The sequence below is a fragment of the Phyllobates terribilis genome, unplaced genomic scaffold (genome assembly GCF_046119375.1).
Source record: "Phyllobates terribilis strain yellow unplaced genomic scaffold, ASM4611937v1 Scaffold_5__5_contigs__length_657084704, whole genome shotgun sequence".
Taxonomy (NCBI): Eukaryota; Metazoa; Chordata; class Amphibia; order Anura; family Dendrobatidae; genus Phyllobates; species Phyllobates terribilis.
In genome coordinates, this window is record NW_027362765.1 from 529971399 (window position 1) to 529994122 (window position 22724).

Genomic DNA, 22724 nt, shown 5'->3' on the forward strand with positions numbered 1-22724 from the left:
TTCAGCACTCGTGCTATTTCCAGTATTAGATCAGAGAAACATGGTGGACAGTATTGTGGGTGGCCTCTTTTTAACTTAGCACCCCTGGTATTTCCAATATTAGATGAAAAACACAGAGTGGACAGCATTGTAAATGACCTTTTGTTATCTCAGTGCCTTTGGTATCTCCAGTATAAGATCAGATAGATATGAAATGGTAGGTTGTGAGTGATTGTTTCATCAGTATTTTGAACCTGTGTATTCGCCATCTTTATGTGGGTCTGCTGCATCCTGGTAGTGCATTTGGCTTTGAAAATCTGGGCGGGTAAACACTGCTGCCCTTTTTTGCTGGTTTTTCTTGAATTTTTTGGGGGAATTTTAATTCTTCTTAGTGTGGTTTTTGCTGTGAGTGTTTAAAATAGGACTCGTAAGCATGAGGACCCTTGACGCGGGTTACGCGCTTATGTATTTTGGCCAAAATATCAACTAATACCTCATATATTATATATATGTAATTTTTCACACTTTTATTTCAGGGTGCACCCAGGCCCATTAGTGCGGGCATTGTAAACTAAGGTGTCTGTTCCCAGGGGGTGCACTTGGATAGTACCGGGCAGCCCGCCTAGTCGAATAGTATGGGCGTAACTAATAGGCTGTAAGCCGGATACTGTGCACTACCCTGTGTGAACAGCACCCTATACAAGCCTATCTTTGTGCAATTCTAATACTAAGCTGTTGGAATAATACATATTAATCTGTATGTGTATTGCAACAACTACTGTGCTGTTTCATATGTTGTGCATATTGTGAGGTTGTTCACAAAGTTTAGTTAGAAAAAAAAAAAAAAAACTCCCACAGACAGGATGCCCCCTCCTTCTCTTCCTGTGTTGTTGCTATGTATGTATTTGATTTCCTCATGCTGCAGTAACACCAGACTCCATGCTGTGCCTATGCTGGATATGAATAAACCTACATTCTGTGTTCTAGACTCTGGATGTCACGCGGATTAATCCTCTGCTAACAGGTTATGGGCCCAGATGTACCTGAGTCCCAGAGTCACAGATCCCCAGAACACAGAGGAAAGAAAAGAAAGAAAGACAGCAAACTGAGAAGAAGCAAAGTTGGCCACCAGCAGCAGCTCCATGAAATTTACAGTCCCAAGTCTCACTAACCAGAATTATCAATCCTGGAAATTCAAAGTGAAAATGCTGCTGATAAGAGAAGGTACGTGGAAATACACACAGGAGCCTAAACCTGACCCAGTGCCACAGGAGTGGACAGAGATGGATCAGAAAGCACAAAGTACCATATCAATCAGTATAGATGATGACCAGATTGTGTATGTGTGTAAATGTAATACTGCAAAGGAAATGTGGGAGCAGTTGCAAAAGGTACATGAGAGGATAAATTTAAGCAATAAGCTCTATCTCATGAGAAAGCTGTACCAGTCTAAGCTACAGAAAGGCCAGGATATGCAGGATTACATAAGAAGTGTTCTGGAAATTGTAGAAAGCCTGAGAGGCATTGGGGAAGATCTAAAGGACTTTCATGTGGCCGCATTACTGCTTAGTGGCCTTCCAGAGAGCTATGATATGCTTGTAACCGCACTAGATGCACGTCCAGATGATGAGCTTACACTGGAGTATGTCAGGGGGAAGCTCATAGATGAATATAAGCAAAAGGCAGAAGGTGTAAACAGTAGGACATGCAACACAGAATCTGCTTTACAGACACAAAACCTAACTGATAACAGGAAGCACATAAAAGAAACACGTGAATGTTTTGTTTGCAAGAAATCAGGACATTTGAAAGCTGACTGCAGAGTCTGGAAAGCTAGAATGAATCAGCTGAAAAAGCAAAGCAGTCATCAAAGGGTTAAAAGTGCTGTATCTGGAGAAAATGATTCTGTGAATACTGAAACTGCATTTACTGTCAGTGCAAATACATCAAAGCATGTATGGTGTATAGACTCTTAAGCAACTAGTCACATGACTAATAACAGAGACTTCTTTTCTAAGCTTGACCAAAGTAAATCAGAGAAAGTGATTATGGCTATTGGTCAGTACATGACTTCAGAAGGCATAGGAGATGGTTATATTGATTGTCAAATCTCACCAACACAAAGCAGGAAGATCCCAGTAAAGGATGTGCTGTATGTGCCTAGTCTTGAAAGTAATCTACTATCTGTGAAGAAACTCACAAAACAAGGAAATGAAGTTACATTTAAGCATGATAGCTGCATCATCTCAAAGGAAGGTCACACACTAGCAGAGGGAAACATCACAGATGAACTTTATCAGCTGAAATGCAAAGAGTGTGTGTATACAGCGCAACAAGAAGAGCATAAAAACTGTATTCATGTGTGGCATAGGCGTCTGGCACACAGAGACCCAGAAGCAATAAGAAAGTTAGTCCAAAAGCAACTAGCTGAGGATATTACAATTGATCTATGTAACCAGACAATGAAGTGTACTAGCTGCATCAAAGGGAAAATGTCTAGGAAAGCTTTTCCTAAGAGAATTAGTACAACAACAGCAAAGCCACTAGATTTAATACACACAGATGTCTGTGGTCCAATGAGCACTCTGACTCCAGGGAAGAAGAGATATTTTCTCACATTTATTGATGATCATTCAAGATATACAGTTGTCCACCTGCTTCACAGCAAGAAGGAAGTTCCAGAGAAACTTGAAATATACCTAGCTGAAGTATATAATAAATTTGAAAGAATGCCAAAGATTCTACGTGCAGATAATGGGACTGAATATACAAGTAATGAGACACAGAGCATTTTAAAGAAAAATGGAATCCTATTTCAGACCACTGTACTGTACAACCCAGAGCAAAATGGTGTCGCGGAAAGAAGGAACCGAACACTATGTGAAAGTGGAAGAAGCATGTTATTTGATGCAAATCTGCCCACAGCATATTGGGGTGAAGCAATCATGGCAGCTTGCTATCTTCAGAACAGACTACCAGGTAAAGCTACAGAGAAAACTCCATTTGAGCAATGGAATAGCAGAAAGCCAAAACTACATCACATAAGAATATTCGGAAGTAAAGCATTTGTACATGTTCCCAAGGAAAAGCGAACTAAGTGGGAATTTCACGCTAAAGAAGGTATCCGGGTAGGCTACAGCGAAACCCAGAAAGGTTATAGGATTCTACACCCAGAAACAAACAAGATCACAATAAGTAGAGATGTAGTGATTGATGAGAACTTTGTATCACCCAAGTTTTGTGACATCACGCCAGTAGTCCAGCTGAAGTCACAATTACAAGAGAGCAACAAGGAGGATGTAGAGGTCTGGCTGGATTCTTCAACTAATGAAGGAACAACAGAAAAATCAGGTGAATCTGAAATCAGGAGATCGTCAAGATCAAATAAAGGTATACCAGCTAAACGTCTATCCTACATTGTCAAGACACTACCTGAGTCAGAGCCGCAGTCATGGGATGAAATGCAAGCACTACCTGTCCATGAAAGAACAAAGTGGATTGATGCCGCTAATGAGGAAATCAAATCGCTTCATCAACTCCAAACTTGGAAACTCACCAAGCTACCACAGGGCAAAAAGGCAATCAAGTGCAACTGGGTCTTCAAAACCAAATATCACTCTGAAGGTAAAGTCCACAGATTCAAATCAAGGTTGGTCGCAAAAGGATATTTTCAAAAGTGTGGCGAAGATTACGATGCTACATTTGCTCCAGTCGCTAAACAGACCACATTCAGAGCTTTGTTAGCTGTAGCTGCTGTACAAAAGATGTATGTCAGACATTTGTATATAAAAACTGTCTTTTTAAATGGTGACATTGAGGAGGACTTATACATGACTCAACCTGAAGGTTATGTAAAAAGAGGTGAAGAGAATCTTGTTTGCAAGCTACAAAAATCTCTCTATGGTCTTAAGCAATCAGCAAGAGCATGGAACACCAAGATGAATAAAGTCTTGTTGGAAGAAGGATTTAAAAGAGGTCAAGCAGATCCGTGCTTATACACAAAATATACAGATGGAAGGTGGATGTATATTTTCTTATATGTGGACGACGTGATTGTTGTTCATCAAGACGACGCAGAAATTGGAAAAATGACTGAAATTCTGAATCAGCACTTTGCAACAAAAGACCTTGGAAGTGTGACATATTATCTAGGAAACCAAATCCAGAGAGAGGAAGATGGAAGTTTTCTTCTAAACCAAAGTGCAAAAATTAATTTGATTCTGAATCAGTTTAAAATGTCAGAGGCCAAAGGTATATCAACCCCAATGGAACCATCCTACCTGAAGCTGGAAGGAGAAGATGACCTGTTGCCTAACAATGAGAAATATCGTCAGGCAGTGGGGGCACTTCTATACATATCAACTATGACTCGACCGGATATCACAACAACAGTTGGAATCCTTTGCAGATATGTGGAAAAACTGCGCCAAAGAGACTGGAATGCTGTTAAGAGACTTCTCCGATATTTGAAAGAAACGCAAGATGTAAATTTAAAACTATCTACAGCAGGAGATCTAGAACTTACCGGCTATGTAGATGCGGATTGGGCTGGTGATTCGCGTGATCGTAAATCCACAAGTGGATACTTGTTTAAAGTTGGAGAAAGTTCAATCTCCTGGTCTAGTAGGAAACAAATGTCTGTTGCCTTGTGATCTACAGAAGTGGAGTATGTGTCCGCAGCCTATGCAAGCCAGGAGGTTGTTTGGCTAAGACAATTGATGGACGATCTTGGCAAACCGACAACTCAGCCGACGGTGATTTATGAGGACAACCAAGGATGCATTAAACTTGCATGCAGTGAAAAGATCAGTGCTAGAACAAAGCGCATTGACGTCAGACATCATCATCTACGTGATTTGATAGATCGTGGGATAATTCAGTTTGTCTATTGTGAAACTGATAAGATGGTAGCTGACATTATGACAAAGCCATTGCCACGAGCTAGGTTCCAAGAATTGAGAACCACAATGGGACTAAGAGGATAAGTAGTTGTTGAGTGGGGGTGTTGGAATAATACATATTAATCTGTATGTGTATTGCAACAACTACTGTGCTGTTTCATATGTTGTGCATATTGTGAGGTTGTTAACAAAGTTTAGTTAAAAAAAAAAAAACTCCCACAGACAGGATGCCCCCTCCTTCTCTTCCTGTGTTGTTGCTATGTATGTATTTGATTTCCTCATGCTGCAGTAACACCAGACTCCATGCTGTGCCTATGCTGGATATGAATAAACCTACATTCTGTGTTCTAAACTCTGGATATCACGCGGATTAATCCTCTGCTAACATAAGCAGTCACCCCCTCCATGAAATGGTAGGTTGTGAGTGATTGTTTCATCAGTATTTTGTACCTGTGTATCCGCCATCTTTATGTGGGTCTGCTGCATCCTGGTAGTGCATTTGGCTTTGAAGATCTGGGCAGGTAAACACTGCTGCCTTTTTTTGCTGGTTTTTCTTGAATTTTTGGGGGGAATTTTAATTCTTCTTAGTGTGGTTTTTCTAAATTTGGTATCTCCAATATTAGATCAGAACGTAAGGGTTGACTGGACAGCAGTGTATGTCACTTCTTCTTTCTTCAGCACTCGTGCTATTTCGAGTATTAGATCAGAGAAACATGGTGGACAGTATTGTGGGTGGCCTCTTTTTACCTTAGTACCCCTGGTATTTCCAATATTAGATGAAAAACACAGAGTGGACAGCAGTGTAAATGACCTTTTGTTATGTCAGTGCCTTTGGTATCTCCAGTATAAGATCAGATAGATATGGTGGACAGCATTGTGAAACACTAATTCTTATTTCAGCATTCCAGCTAATTCCTATATTAAATCAGAAAGACCAGGTGGACAGCGGTGTGAGAGGCTTTTCTTATCTCAGCACCATTGTTTTCTCCAATACTAGATCAGATAGACAGGGCGGAGAGCATTATGAGCACCTTCTTCTTACCAGAGCATTCCTGTTATCTCCAGTATTATATCAGAAAGACATGGTGGACAACAGTGTGAGTGAGTTCTTCTTACATCAGTGCCACTGGCATCTTCAGTATTTGATGAGAAATACAGGTTGGACAGCAGTGTGAGCAGCCTCTTCTTACCGCAGCATTCCTAGTATCTCCAGCATTAGATCAGAAAGACAGGTTGGACAGCAGTGAGAGCAACCTCTTTGTATCCCAGAACCTCTGGTATCTCCAATATCCACTGTGACTACATCTTCCTACACATTATGGGGTCTGGAGTCATCTTGTGACCCTTATTTTGCGATATCTCATGGAAAGAGGAAAAGAGGAAAGGTAAGAACAGAATATTTGATTCTGTAATCTGGACAACATCATTGTAACATAGCTCAGTAGCAATGTAGTCTCCATAAATGGCTCAAAAAATGAGAGAAATATACAGTTGAAACCAGAAGTTTACATACACTATATAGAAAGACACATATGTATGTTTTTCTCAATATCTGACATGAAATCAGAATAAACCTTTCCAGTTTTAGGTCAATTATGATTACCATTATTTTCAATATACAGTATGCCAAATGCCAGAATAATGAGAGAGAGAGAGAATGCTTTAATGCATTTTTACTACTTACTACAAAGTCAAAAGTTTACATAAATTTCATTAGTATTTGGTACCATTGCCCTTAAACTGAATGACTTGGGACAAACGTTTGGGATATCCTTCCACAAGCTTCTCACACTAGTTGGTCGGAATTGGGACCATTCCTCACAAAACTTTTGTAACTGATCCAGGTTTGTAGGTCGCCTTGTTCGCACTTTTCCTTTTCAGCTTTGCCCATAAATTTTCAATAGGATTGAGATCAGGGCTTTGTGATGACCACTCCAAAACATTGACTTTGTAATCATGAAGGCACTTTGTTACCATTTTGGCAGTATGCTTCGGGTCATTGTCCATTTGGAAGACCTATTTCCGTCCAAGCTTTAACTTCCTGGCTGATGTCTTGAGATGTTGCTTCAGTATTGCCACATAATCTTCTTTTCTCGTGATGCCATCTATTTTGTGAAGTGCACTAGTCCCTACTGCAGCAAAACAACCCCACAACATGATGCTGCCACCTCCGTGTTTCACAGTTGGGATGGTGTTCTTAGGTTTCCAAGCTTCTCCCTTTTTCCTCTAAATGTAATGATGGTCATTATGCCCAAAATGTTCAATTTTAGTTTCATGAGACCACAGGACATGTCTCCAAAAATTAAGGACTTTGTTCCTGTGTGCATTTGCAAACATTAATCTGGCTTTTTTATGTTTCTTTTGGAGTAATGGCTTCTTCTTGGCAGAGTGGCCTTTCAGCCCATGTTGATACAATACTCGTTTCACTGTGGTTACTGACACAATCTTACCAGCTTCCGCCATCATCTTCACAAGGTCTTTTGCATTTGTCCTTGGGTTGATATGCACATGTTGGACCAAAGCACATTCATCTTTGGGACACAGAACTCGTCTCCTTCCTGAGCGGTATGATGGCTGAACATTTCCATCTTGTTTGTACTTGCGAATAATTGTCTGTACAGATGAACGAGGCACCTTCAGGTATCTTGAAATTGTACCCAAGGATCAGCCAGTCTTGTGCAAGTCCACAATTCTCTTCTTGATATCTTGGCTGATTTCTTTAGACTTTCCCATGATGCTACACAAAGAAGCAGTATGTTTCAGGTGTGCATTAAAATACACTGCTCAAAAACATAAAGGGAACACTTAAACAACAGAATATAACTCCAAGTAAATCAAACTTCTGTGAAATCAAACTGTCCACTTAGGAAGCAACACTGATTGACAATCAATTTCACATCCTGTTGTGCAAATATAATAGACAATAGATGGAAATTATTGGCAATTATCAAGACACCCTCATTAAAGGAGTGGTTCTGCAGGTGGGGACCACAGACCACATCTCAGTACCAATGCTTTCTGGCTGATGTTTTGATCACTTTTGAATGTTGGTTGTGCTTTCACACTCGTGGTAGTATGAGATGGACTCTACAACCCACAGAAGTTGCTCAAGTAGTGCAGCTCATCCAGGATGGCACATCAATGTGAGCTGGGGCAAGAAGGTTTGCTGTGTCTGTCAGCGTAGTGTCCAGAGGCTGGAGGCACTACCAGGAGACAGTCCAGTGCACCAGGAGATGTGGAGGGGGCCGTAGGAGGGCAACAACCCAGCAGCAGGACCGCTACCTCTGCCTTTGTGCAAGGAGGAAGAGGAGGATCACTGCCAGAGCCCTGCAAAATTACCTCCAGCAGGCCACAAATGTGCATGTGTCTGCACAAACGGTTAGAAACCGGCTCCATGAGGGTCCGACGTCTACAGATGGGGGTTGTGCTCACAGCCCAACACCATGCAGGTGTTGGGCTTCCACTGTCTGTCGCAGCTGAGGCCAGTAAAATAATCGCTGCCGCCATCAGAAAGTCTTTTCAGTGCCAAAATTGGTCCCCCGTTCATAAACTTCCTTTGCCAGACTCACGGCCATTTCTTCAGAGATCACCACTTACCAGGTAACATCCATCTCCTGAGGCAGCTGAATCATTCGGCACAGCAGACCATTCTTCATGACAAGTTGTTCCCATTGGTCTAAGATCTACAATGTACTAGCTGATAGAGATGCTCTCCTGATCAGGTTTTTGCCCCAATGTAACCCACTTCCTCAGCTCCACAGGTTCAGGATTGGACTGCTGCAGATAAATCCACTCATCCCTAGGGCATCTCAGGGATGAGTGTAAGCTATAGTAGCCCACTTTGTCATTTTTTGGTGGGCGAAATTCAGCTGTTTTCAGAGTAAAAAAATAGATTTTTTCTGTTGCTACGCAGAGTCCACAAAAGATTTTTTTTTTCGCAAACGTGATACCCTCTGCTATAAGCCATCCACTAAAAAAAATAAATTTTTTGCTGTGACTAATGTAGCGCCCCGAGGGTTCAGTCGCTACAGAGGTGTTGCATCTCACCCAGAGGTGTGATATCTCACTTCCAGGTAAGAATGAAGTATGGCTCAGGACCCTAACACCCACATGCACTACATCACATTTCCGGGGGACAGGGCGACAATGCTCCTGGGTGTGAGTACAACTGTCCCTGGCTGGAGTGGGGGGAGGGAACACCGAGAAAGGGGGAACCCGGTAGTGTGTGGGTGGGGAGAGTAGATCCCGGGTGCACTGTATAGAGGAGTATATATGGTGGGCACCATGTTAGAGTCAGGGGGAGAAAGGAGTAGAGAGTGAGAGAGAAGGAGGCTGGGAGCAGAGGCTCTGCATGGGCTCTGCTCCGCAGGCAGGCCAAGACTGAGGCCTGGGCCTGGAGGAGAACGAAGGAAGGGAGAAGAATGGAGGAAGCTCTAGGAGAAGACTGAAGAGACCCCAGGGGTGCGGACCGGCCAGACGCCACCGCACGCCCGCCGCTACCAGAGTAAGGAGGTCAGGCCAAGAAAAGGGAACCGGATCCCTCATCTAGTGGAGGAGAGCAACTACCCTCAGCTAGTAACCGGAGGCCGTGGCATTTTACGTGCACGGCCCCTCACTACACCCGTTAGGAAGGCACCACATAGGACCCAGGGAAACGAAACATACGTTTGCCCGCCAAGGCCCGAGGCAGCTGGACAGAAACGTGGTCAATTGTGGGGTACGACAGGCCAGAGAAAGGACACACGAAGGGGGTCCTGAAAAGCATTCCAAAGGTACCTGGGAGTTGGCCGAGCCCCTCACCTGGTGAGCACAGCACGACGTGGGCATCCATTACCTGCAGAAGTGGCTTGGAGTGTAAAACTGTGAGTAAAGACCCTGGACTGCATCACTGGACTCTGAGTCATTACTGTTGCTCCCGAGCACCATCACCCCCACCATCTGCACTCACTGCCCTGAGGTTATACTACCCCCCTGCTGCGCACACAACATCAGCCTCAGCGGTTTGCCCGCAGCAGCGGTTCTCAGTGACCGCAATCCACGGGTGGCATAGTCGGACATTTAAAAAGTAAAAACCAAGTAAACAGATCCGCCACTGGTTTGACCACCCTGAGCCACGGGACCGGGTCGCCGCCACGGAGACTACAACCCCCAGCATTACACAGAGACCCGGCTCCGGCTATTCCCCTTACACACTCGGCTCAGGGAGCGCGTCACTAACGTGATACAGCAAGCTAGATCTGAGTTTGAAATATATTGGCGCATATATTCTATGTTGTACAGGCCTCATCCACAGTAAAAAAAAAATACTTTCTTCGATTAATAACGTTATACAGCAGGGGACATCTCAGTTTGAAATAGTTTGGAGAATATCACATATGGCCTCATTCACACTAAAAAAATACTTTCTTCTGCTAGTAATGTGATACAGTAGGGGACATCTCAGTTTGAAATTGTTCGTAGCATATCTCCTATATTATACAGGCCTCATCCACACTAAAAAAATACTTTCTTCTGTTACTAACGTCATACACTAGGGGACATCTCAGGGTGCCAAGGGAGGGTGGTTCACTGCAATCAAGGGGGGGTTGATGATATCAGAAAAACTGTTAGTGAAGGTACAAGAGGCGAGGAACAAATGGAAGAGGAAGAGGTGATGGGCGAGCAACAGTCAAAAAATGAAGAGGATAATCATCCCCTCTTTCTTCGTGTTTGGTGAGAGGGGACAGAGGAAACAAACATCAGAATTACCCAGCCACCAACACAGCATGGGCTTGAACCTCATGGAAGAGCCTGACATATGAGTGCCTTTTTGCTGCACTATCTGCAACATGATCCCCATATAGTTATGATTCGAAATAATGCTGACTACTGGGTTGCCATTCTGTTAGATCCACGTTATAAGAGTAAATTTTGTCAGATGCTTCTCGCCCTGGAAAGGGACCCACAAATGCTAGAATATCGAAACACACTTTTACACAACCTTAAGATAGGTTTTCCCCAAGCCAGCTGTGAGACACACAGAGTGCATTGCAGCTCTATATTTCCAACCTCTGGTACGTCAATTCGTCAACACTAAAATATTAGCAGCAACAGTAGTGTAAGTGGCAGAAGCAATTTCTGTGAGTCCTTTCACACATTTTATACGTAGACTAGCTTGTGCACAACAGAGTACAAGTCTGACATGTGGTGAACGACTGGAGAGGATGGTGCACTCCTGATTGAGTCTCCATCTGCTGGGTTGGCTATAGTGGAAGAGGTGTCGTTCCTAATTCTACTATTTCTACTGTAGTGAAATTGATGCCACTTTGCTGGTGTCTGCCACTAATTTTTGTAAATGTGGAGAATACTGATTGGGTGTCCATCTACTGGGTTGGCTGTAGTGGAAGAGGTGTCGTTCCTAATTCTACTATTTCTACTGTACTGAAATTGATGCCACCTTGGTGGTTTTAGGCTATAATTTTTTGAAATGTGGAGAATCCTGATTGGGTCTCCATCTATTGGGTTGGCTGTAGTGAAGGAGATGTCGTTCCTAATTCTACAATTTCTTCTGTACTTAAACTAATGCCATTTTTCTGGTGTCTGCCACTAATTTTTGGAAATGTGGAGAATCCTGATTGGGTCTCCATCTGCTGGGTTGGCTGTAGTGGAAGAGTTGTCTGTCCCCATTATACTAATTCTACTCTAGTGAAATTAATTCTTTGATGCAGATATTGTTGTCATAGGGGTACACAAGATATAATCGAAATTGGTTTTCTTAGTACCATCGTATATAAAGCAGGCTATATTTCATCTTTAATTCTTTGGTGCTGATATCGTTCTCTATACAGGGGTACACATTAGTAATGAGAGAGAACTAAATGTGCTCAACTTAGTGGTTCAGCTGTTTCTCAAAACCTACCCATACCTGCCAGAGCTGCTTGTGAAAGTACAACGCGTGTGTGCCCATTTCAAAAAGTCAGCTACAGCTTCCGCCACCCTGTCAGTGCTTCAGCAGCGTTTGCAGCTTCCAGCTCAATGACTGTTGTGTGATGTCACCACATGTTGGAAATCAACGTTGAGGCTGTTGGGAAGGATTTGTGAGCAGCAGAGGGCAGTTGTTGAGCACCAGATTCAACACGCCCGTCGGAATTCAGGTCAGCCTCCGCACATAAGAGCTGTTGAGTGGGCATGGATGTCTGACATTTGTGCCATCCGCCAAAACTTTGAGGACTCCACCAAGATGGTGAGCAGCGATGTCGCCATAATTAGCGTCACCATCGCGCTTCTCTGTTTACTGAAACGCTCGGTGTTCACAGTTAAAGAGGAGGCATTCCAGGCGGAGTAAGGAACTATACAGGAAGATACTACACAGACCAGCCTCATCTCATCTCATCTCAACACATCCGATTAGCCACCACATTCGGATCCTTCAGACACAACCTGAAAACCCATCTCTTCAAGACAGCCTACATCCTGCTATTGCCTCGCTGCCACCTCAACACCACCAGAGATAATGCAGCTCCACAGCCTACTGTCTACTTTCCCACCATCCTTTAGAATGTAAGTCCGCAAGTGCAGGGTCTATAAGACTTAAGATGCAATATGGCACCATGGCAAAGCCCAGTTATGCTCTCCCTCTGATATCTAACAATAACAAACAGGTCATGCTGGAAAAACTTGTACCTACTGCCACTCAGTGTCTTCAGCTCCTTTATGAGAAACTAATGTTTGGGGAGCCAGTCTACCAAATAAAATTCCTGAGGTATAGAAATTGTGGATGGCTTTGCTTCTGGTTCTGGGTGCTAATATCAAACCATGGCGTACCACTCACTGGATATTCCTGGCTGGTTGGAGAAAAGCTAATTCCCACAGAAAAGTACCAGCAAGCTAAGGAGATGGTGGCCTCTATCATCATGAAGGAGTTTGCTCATTGTCTAGTAGTCTGGTTTTTATACTAAAGATCCTGCTCATTTTTATTGTTTTAAGTGAGTACACAGAGACCGTGGTTTCTGCAGCAGTGCATGCAGGCCGGGATAGTGGCAGAGAAATTGATGTACCATCAGGCTGAGGATGCGAGCCATGCAAGGCACGTGTCTGAGGTTTCCCCGGAGTAGGGCCGCCACCAGGTTTGCACTGTTATCACTCACGGCCTTCCCTTGCTCCAGGTTCAGGTTCAGTGGAGACAGCCATTGCTCAAACTCGGCCTGGAGAGCTGTCCACAACTCTTTAGCTGTATGACTGCGATCTCCAAGGCATATTATTTTTAACACTGCCTAATTGCGGTGAGCCCTGGCTTCGCAGTATGGAGTTGTGGGGGGGATTCTCTCTGCACTGTTGGAACATGTGTCTCATTAAGACAGAGGTTGAAGGTGCAGGTGGAGGCCCTAGAGGAGGTGCAGGATGCAGAAGCACTCGAGGAAGTGTTAAATACAGAGATTTGTCCGGCAAGCCTTGGAGATTAAAACACTTGCTGTTTAGTGACACCTTGGTGTCTAGCGGTTTAGTTCTCCATCCCCCGGTGTGTAGTAGTTTAGTTCTCCAACCCTAGCTCTTTAGTAGGTTAGTTTTCCAACCCCTGTTGTCTATTAGTTTGGTTCTCCATATTCAGGTGTCTAGTGGTTTAATTTTCCATCCCCTGGTGTGTAGTAGTTTAGTTCTCCAAACCTAGCTGTTTATTAGTTTAGTTTTCCAACCCCTGTTGTATATTAGTTCAGTTCTCCATGTTCTGGTGCATATTTATTTTGTTGCCCACCCCCAGGGGATAACATCTGGTGACGAGGGTTTGGCTTCTTCTCGGACACTACTTCGTCCGAGCCCAGATCAACTGAAAATAATTTTGGGCATCGCTACACATACTTTCCCCCTTTTGAGTCTGTGAAGCTTTGGATCAGACCTCTGATGCCCTGGAATAGAATGTGTGAACAGCTCTGCAGACTCACCCATCTGTGCTTCCCCACAGTCAGTTGGGCGGTTGGAGAGTTGTGACGCGGGTGAAAACAAGGGTAATTGGGGTGCCACCTCTGAGGACTGTACTGTGTGTGATGTTAACGTGGAAGAAGAGGAGCAGAGGCCACTTGATGAAGCGCTTGTCATCTACTGGAGCACATGTTCTTCTTGCCCCTCATCTACAAGGTGTACCGCTGTGCGACTGCCAAAGAAAGTGAGTGGAGCACAGTGACAGAAGTTTTCAAAATGCTGCCCAATTGCTCACTGCAGCAAAACAAACTTACTTCTCATCTCTCATATCATATGTGTTAAGGGGAGTGGTTGCAGACAACTTTATTTAATGGAACGCAACCGACCCCGGGGTCCGCGATGCAGCCTAGAGGACTGCTGCCGAACATTCTCCGGGTGGAAAGGCAAAGCGACAACTAAACAGATAACCCATCCGTGTTAACAGCACACCGGACCGGGTAAAGCGGTACGCTCTATCTCCGTTTACTGCACGGAGGAGAGAGCGACCGGCGACGCACCTAACAATAATCTTATCCCTTCATGTTAACACACATGGAAGGGTAAGACGGTACGCACAATCTCCAAGAACCGCAGGGAGACGTGCATCCGTGGGAACAGCAGTAGCCCTGTCTTTGATACAGGCGCTACGCTATGGGGATTGGCACTAAAGCGGTTCACACAATCTCCAAGAACCACAGGGAGACGTGTGACCGGACTATGAGCAGTAGCCCTGTCTGCGGTACAGGCACTACGCTATAGGAGACGGCGCTAGCGTGCGGGTGATTCCCGCCGGGTATTCGAGCACTCAGCCGGCGTGCTACCGGACTGAGCAAACCCGCTCTATTTAGCTCACAGGCGAAGGTGTAAGGCGAACCCCCTGGTTAGAGCCAGTCAGCGAGGCGAAGCTACCTGCCTACTTTCTCTACCTGCCTAGCTAAAGCTATGGCTCTTCGAGGAGCCCAGAGTAAGCGTGCACACCACAAGCAGCTAGCTCAAATGATCTGAGCGCGCCGCCATATTTGTGGGCAGGCCTTTTAAAGACTAAGCCCTGCCCAGCGACGCGCTATTGGTGACGTTACCCGTGAACCAATCAGGGAGTGCCAGGTCACAGAGTCAGGTGGGTGCCAACCCAGCAATCATGATCCGCCAGGTCACGGACATGCTCAGTGCGGTGAATCCTGGACTTAGACTCCACGAGCCCTGTCTCCCTCTGCAGCCTATGCTTAACACTGCTGGGCACAAATGCCTGGGGACAATCTGCAGGGCTCGTGGAACAGCTAGGCGTTGGGACTGATAACAATGCTGAGCAGTATCAGCCTTGGCTAGCCTGGAATGGGAGACCACAGAAGGTCCTGGACCCATTTCAAATCCAGCCCCAGACTGATGCCTAACAATATGTGTCTCACAACCCTGAACAGCTATTTAGTACTTTCAAGTCCCTCCTCTGTCCAACAGCTCCCCCTCCCTCTCCTCTCCTCTCATATCAGCTGAAGACTTAGCCTCATTCTTAAAGCAGAAGATTGACAACGTAGGGAAAAGCTTTTGCTTAAAGTCCCAACAGCCCCTCCTCATAAATACTCAAATCTCCTCCTCCAAAACCAGCTTCTCCGTCATCTCGGAAGATCATCTTTACTCTCCAAATCACATCTCATCACCTGTGAACTTGACCCAATACCATCCCACCTCATTCCAAACCGTACCACAGTCTTCATCCCAAGCCTAACCCTCCTCTTCAATCTGTCACTAATAACTGGCATCTTCCCGTCATGATTCAAACATACCTTGATCACACCCATCCTCCAAAAATCCTCCCTTTACATCCTATGTCTAGCTATCACCCCATCTCACTTCTCCCCTATGTCTCCAAACTACTGGATCAACACATCTATTTTGAACTGTCCTCCCACCTCTCCTCCTGCTCCCTCTTTGACCGCTTATAATCTGGCTTCTGACTTCACCATTCTGCTAAAACTGCCCTGACTAAAGTCACCAACGACCTATTGGCTGCCAAATCCAAGCAAGACTACTCTACCCTCCTCCTCCTAGACCTGTCATCTGCCTTCGACACAGTAGACCATTCCCTCTTACTACAGATTCTCATCTCTCGGCATCACAGAATTGGCCTTGTCTTGGATCTTTTCATACCTAACCAACAGGACATTAAGTATCTCCCACTCACACCCCACCTCTTCATCTCACCCCTATGTGTCGGTGTCCCCCAAGTTTCAGTTTTAGGACCCCTGCTCTTCTCCATCTACACAGTTCGGCCTGGGACAGCTCATAGTCTCACGACTTTCAGTATCACCTCTATGCTGATGAAACTCAGATCTACCTCTCTGGACCTGATATCACCTCCTTACTAACCAGAATCCCACAATGTGTGTCATCTATTTCATCTTTTTTCTCTGCTAGATTTGTAAAACTTAACATGGATAAAGCCGAATGCATCATCTTTCCACCATCTCATTCATCCCCCCCAACTAACCTATCCATCAAAGTCAATGGCTGCCCACTGTCCCCAGTCCCGCAAGCTTGACTCTGATCTGTCCTTCAAACATCCGATCCAAGCCTTTTCCACTTGCTGCTGACTCTAACTCCAAAGTATCTTGAGGATCCGCACATTCCTCAACCATGAATCTAGAAAAGCACCAGTGCACGCCCTCATCATCTCCCGCCTCGACTACTACAAGCTCCTGCTCTATTGCCTCCCTTCTACAACTCTCACACCCCTTCAATCTATCCTAAACTGTGCTGGCCGATTAATCCACCTGTCACCCCACTATTCTCAGGCTTCTCCCCTCTTTCAATCCCTGCGCTCGCTCCCTGTTGCCCAGAGACTCCAGTTGAAAAGCCTAACTTTGGCATACCAAGCCTTCGAAAACCTGTCTCCTCCATACATGTGTGACCTAGTCTCTCTGCACTAGTACCAGCACACAACCTCCCATCCTTCCAAGATCTCCTTCTCTACTTCCCTCTTATCTCTTCTTGTCATAATCTCATACAAGATTTGTGCCGTGCATCTCCGCTACTGTGTAACGCTGTACCCCAACATATCAGACTGTCGTCTACCATGGAAATCTTGAAAAGGAAGCTGAAGACCCACTTCTTCTGACAAGTGTACAATCTTCAGTAACCCTCGCTCCAGAATACCGCTGCACGACTAGCTGTACCCTGACCTACTGTATCCTCACCCCCTCCCTTGTAGATTGTTTGTGCACCCTCGCAGGCAGGGTCATCTCTCCTCTTGTACCAGTCGGTGAGTCATCGACTGTGACCCCTTTTCACATGTAAAGCGCCACGGAATAAATGTCGCTATAAAAATAATTATAGTACTTGTACTTTGGGTCAATTGATGGCACTTTCCAGGTGTCTACCCCTAATTTGATGTGTTTTGGCAGCTTTTGGGCCCATATGAAGGTGTTGTATATGTGGTTTTTTGCCCCCCATTGAATCCATTCGCTCATCCCTAGTAAACAGTATGCAACAATGGAGACAGAGGCAGATCAAAAGTATATTTATTTTATTTAACAACTGTGACGATACAGTTTATAATCATAATCAGCCAGACATTTAAATTTGTTAATCCAAGAGAAATACATTATTATCTTTGTGGGAGGAAACATAGAGAGAGAAGCAGTAAATACCGTATAAGAATTTGACCAAAATTGTCCATATTAAGTACTGCCCATCTAAGACTGTATAGTAAACTAGGTCATCTAATGCACTCAACAACAAAAGGGGAGGGGAAGCGAACAGCCCCCAAACAGATAGACCAAGACAACATGGTTATAAATATACAAACATATTTTGTTGATTAAAAAGAACGTAGAAAATTAGGTGAATGGATAGCATACAAGGGGATACACAAGTTGACATCCCTGGAGCACACGGCAAAATATTATATATACGCTACAATATTGTGTATGATAGTATATAGATGAAATCAGGTATTAATTATAATAAGGATCTAATCCTATCTAGAGTCCTCATATATACCAGCATCAAAAAATACAACTAGCGGTCACTAAATCTATGTATATATATTCCAGTGTCTATCCATGTCGGGAATAAGTAAATTACCTGAATAGTGTGGGGACCGCTGTATAAGGACAAACGCCGGTGCTCCAACCCAGACGCACGTTTTGGCGAAGACTTTTTCAAGGGGTGTGCAACACAAGTGACAAAAGGGTCATCTAATAGGGCAAACAAACTAATAGGACCTGCCAGAGTGTGTCATGTGACATAGCTAATCACATGATGATCAGCTGATCGGAAATAGCCATTGCTTAGGCAATAGGCTGTGTATACCCAGAGATGCCTAGCGCCGCCAGGAAGTGACACTGTGACAACATGGCAACAAGAACGCGCAGCGGCCGTGGCATCACCCGGACCCCCATTTTTGATAACTAGCCAAGATAAACAGCCAATAAAATGTTTTTTGGATTTTTATTTGGATAATTATAAAGAGAGTTGGGGAGCTTTTATTTCCAATAAAGGTCTTTACTCTGTGTGTGTTTTTTTAACTTAAACTTATGGGGTTAGTAATGGGGGCGTCTGATAGATGCCTCTCCATTACTAACCCCTGGGCTTGATGTCAGATGACATTAAAAAACTGACATCACTCCCAATACTATTACTCCACTTGCCATCGCACCAGGGCAAGTGGACAGAGCCGAGCAAAGTGCCTGAATTGGCGCGATTAATGGATGCGTCTTTTTGGGGGCTGCTGGCTGATATTTTTAGGTTTGGGAGGGCCAATATCCATGGTCCTCCCAAGTCTGAGAATATCAGCCTGCAGCTGTCAGTTTTACCTGTATTGGTTATCAATATAGATGGTAGCCAATGCCATTTTTTTCATTTATTTATTGCACATTTCTGGCTGGTGAAAACTCTCATCAGTGTATGCCTGCTCTCGCTGCTATCAGCGAGACCAGGAGTACAATGATGAGAGTAGTACTCTCATCAGCCAATACTTGTGACCGGCAGTAACTTTTTTACCGCCGGTCGCAGCTGTTGGCTCACACACTGTCATCTGTGTGACAGCGTGGGAACCATAGCGCTTTGACAGGCAGTAACGAACTTACTGCCAATCAGAGATGGTGTTTCCCGTGCTGTCACACAGAAAACAGAGTGGGAAATGTCAGATGTTCAGGCTACCCATTCATTTGAATGAGGTCCGGGTTCGAGTTCGGGTACCGTTCTGGCACCAGAACCAAACTTTTTTTAAAGTTCGGCCAAACCCGATGAAATCAAACATCCACTGGTCCGCCCGTCATTAATAGTTATACTTTTATTTTATCTTAATTGTCTTAAAAAAGTTTGGCAATTTTATTTTGACCTCATAGTCAATTGCTTTACTTTAGTATTAATGATTGGTTATAGCAAAAAAATGAACATCCAGGCTGGGAGACACATGGAGCATGATGGGTCACATGGGCAGAGTTAAGAGAGAAAACAATGAACAATGAATAATGGTGAGAAAGGTTTTTTTAGATCCCCTTGCAAGGTTTTTCTTTTTTTTTCTAAATCAGGAGTAAAAAAATCCCTTCATAAGTCATAATTTTCTAATAGCAGAAATAGTATAACATTATTGGGACTATTAATTCTGTTTAGTAGTTTAAATCATTTCTTCATAGAATCATTGCAGTTCTGTTCTTGTTTAATTTACAGTACTTGCCTTACATGCCTTGTTGACTCTCTGACAGTTAAAGCTCTTTATGTGCTCTGTCCATGGTACTGATATGATATTACGCACTGCTGCTTGGAACAATAAAAACAATATGTTTACAGTATCAACCTCCCTCATAACCACAGCTATAGAATTTCTGTCTTCATTGACATTATGTGATTGCTGTCTTGGAATATTGATGCATCATCTAATACATTTATAAAAAAGGAAACATTATTAATATAGATATGTACTGTAAATAGATCGATGGATGGAGATGAAGGAGATTGGATTGGGGCATATACAGATGGCAATTGCTTGTTATATTGCTTGTCTGATCACAAGTCTTTCAGATACACAGGTAATTGTATGTTGCTACATCAATAAAAATTGCACTATAGAGACTGTAAAGTTGTGTTTCTAGATTCTTTACAATAAATGAATGCTTTGTGGTCGGCTTCTCTGTCCGCCGAGCCATAGCTGATACACCTTTTCTCTGGGTGGCCATACAAGATATTGACACTTTGGGCACAATTTGGCCATTTTTACTTAGGGGTGTACTCACACCAGTGGTTTAGACATTAATGGCTGTGTATTGAGTTATTTAGAGGGCACACCAAATTTACACTGTTATACAGGCTGTACACTGACTTCTTTACATTGTATCAAAGTGTCATATCTTCAGTGTTGTCCCATGAAAAGATAAAATAAAATGTTTATAAAAATGTGAGGGGTATACACTAGCAATGAGTGAGCACTAAAATGCTCGAGTTGAGCAAATTGGAATGCTCGAGTGCTCGACCCGAATAACAAGCCCAATGTAAGTCTATGGGAAACTTGAGCATTTTTCCAGCGCCCCCCCTCGGAGGTCTGAAGGGGACCTAGAAATTGCCGAAAGTGATGGGAACAGTGCTAAAATTACATGGGAACAGCATGGGGAAGACCACTGGAAGCATCTCTGACTCCCTGGTCACTGCTGTGAACAATGTGGTCAGAGTATTACACCACTTTTATGGGTTCACAATAAAACATACAAAAACGAAACCAAAATGGATTTTCCTGGGAAAAATGTTAAGGAACATCCTTTCTAGGGTAATGATTTGTATATAAGGTAAAATAAATAGCAAAAAACAAAAATGCCCCTCCATACCTTGGGCTATGTTCACACGTAGTGTTTTTGATGCATTTTTGCACTGGTGCATTGCTTTCAACCGGTGAAAAATACATTCACCGGTAAATGTCATTTTAACATTTTACTACCTTATCTGGCCATGTGATGTGTGAGATATGATCAGACACATCCACACAGTGCTGAAAAGACATGGGAACACCATATGGAAGACCCCTGGAAGCATATCTGACACCCAGGTCACTGCCTAAAACTGTGGTTATCAGACGTGATCCTATATTACTGTGGAAATAATACAGACATTTTTGATAATGTGACAAATATTAAGCTCCATTTAAAATTTGCAAGGCTGGTGCAAGGGGCGGGGAAATGGACGTAATGGTGATGGTGCACGCAGAGGCTGAGGCCATGGGTAAGATGAAACTGTGCCTGCTGAGGGAGCACAACAAACACCCACATCATGTTGAACTACCTTCCTGTCCCAATTTCTAGAGGGCAGCCGAACACCGCTATTGAAGCGAGAGCAGTGTGAAAAAGTTGTTGGTTGGATAGCAGAGAGATAATGCTTCCAGTCAGTTTGCCTCCACCACCTCCCTGTCTTCCACATGGTCCAGTCTCAGTAGCCGTCTGTCTGGACCACATTATTATTATTACTTTAGTGCCATTTATTCCATGAGAAAAAGGGGTATACAAATACATCGCATAAACAATTACAATAATCTTGAACAAAAATGTGACAGCGACTGGTATAGGAGTGAAGAGGACCCTGCCCACAAGGGCTCACAGTCTACAAGGGATGGGTGAGGATACAGTAGGTGAGGGAAGAGCTGGTCGTGCAGTGGTATGGTGGAGTGAGGGTTACTGCAGGTTGTAGGCTTGTCGGGGGTCTTCAGGTTCCTTTTAAAGATTTCAACAGTAGTCGAGAGTCAGAAATTTTGGGGTAGAGAGTACCAGAGAAGGGGGGACGCACGGGAGAAATCTTGTATGCGATTGTGGGAAGAGGAGATAAGAGAGGAGTAGAGAATGAGATCTTGTGAGGATCGGAGGTTGCGTGCAGTTATGTACCGGGAGACTAGGTCACAGATATATAGAGGAGACTGGTTGTGGATGGTTTTGCATGTCATGGTTAGGGTTTTGTACTGGTGTCTATGGGCAATGGGGAGCCAGTGAAGGGATTTTATAGATTGCAATCTTATAGATTGCTGGAGCCAGTCCACAGTAAAAAAGCAGCCATGGAGTGTCCGGGAACCTTCCCACAGATTTTTATTAGCCAGGGCTGCTTCTCGGCAGGGTTGGAAGGGCCCACCAGAGAACCGGAGACTCCTTCTGTTGGCCCTGGCATCTCCTTCAAGAGAGTTCATAGTGCAAACCTTGCAGGTCGTGATGATGATAGAGGCCACCATCTCCTTAGCTTGCTTCTAGTATTTTTCTGTGGGAATCAGCTTGGCTCCAACCAGCCTGGAATATTTCCAGTGAACTATGGCACGATGCCATGGTATTAGCAGTGCCCCCAGTACCAGTTGCGAAGCCATCCACAATTTTCTTCTCATGAATTTTATTTGGAAGGCTGAGTGGCTACCCAAATACATTAGTTTCTCACAAAGGAGCTGAAGATACTGAGTGGCAGTAGGTGCAAGATTCTCCAACATGTTAGACCGGAGATTATGTAAGGGAATATATCAGGAGAGATTACTTCAGAGATGTACAGAGGAGAAAGGTTATGGATGGCTTTGTAGGTCAGTGTTAGTAGTATGAACTAGATACACTGGGCAATTGGGAGCCAGTGAAGGGATCTTATAGATTGCAATCTTATAGATTTCTGGAGGCAGTCCACAGTAAAAAGCAGCCATGGAGTGTCCGGGAACCTTCCCACAGACTTTTCTTAGCCAGGGTACTTTTCAGTGGGACTCAGCTTGGCTCCTACCAGCCTGGAATATTTCCAGTTAACTATGGCATGACGCCATGGTATTAGCAGTGCCCAAAGTACCAGTAGCGAAGCCTTCCACAATTTCCTTCTTAGGAATCTTATTTGGTAGACTGAGTGGCTGCCCAAACAGTTTCTCACAAAGGAGCTGAAGATACTGAGCGGCAGTAGGTGCAAGTTTCTCCAGCA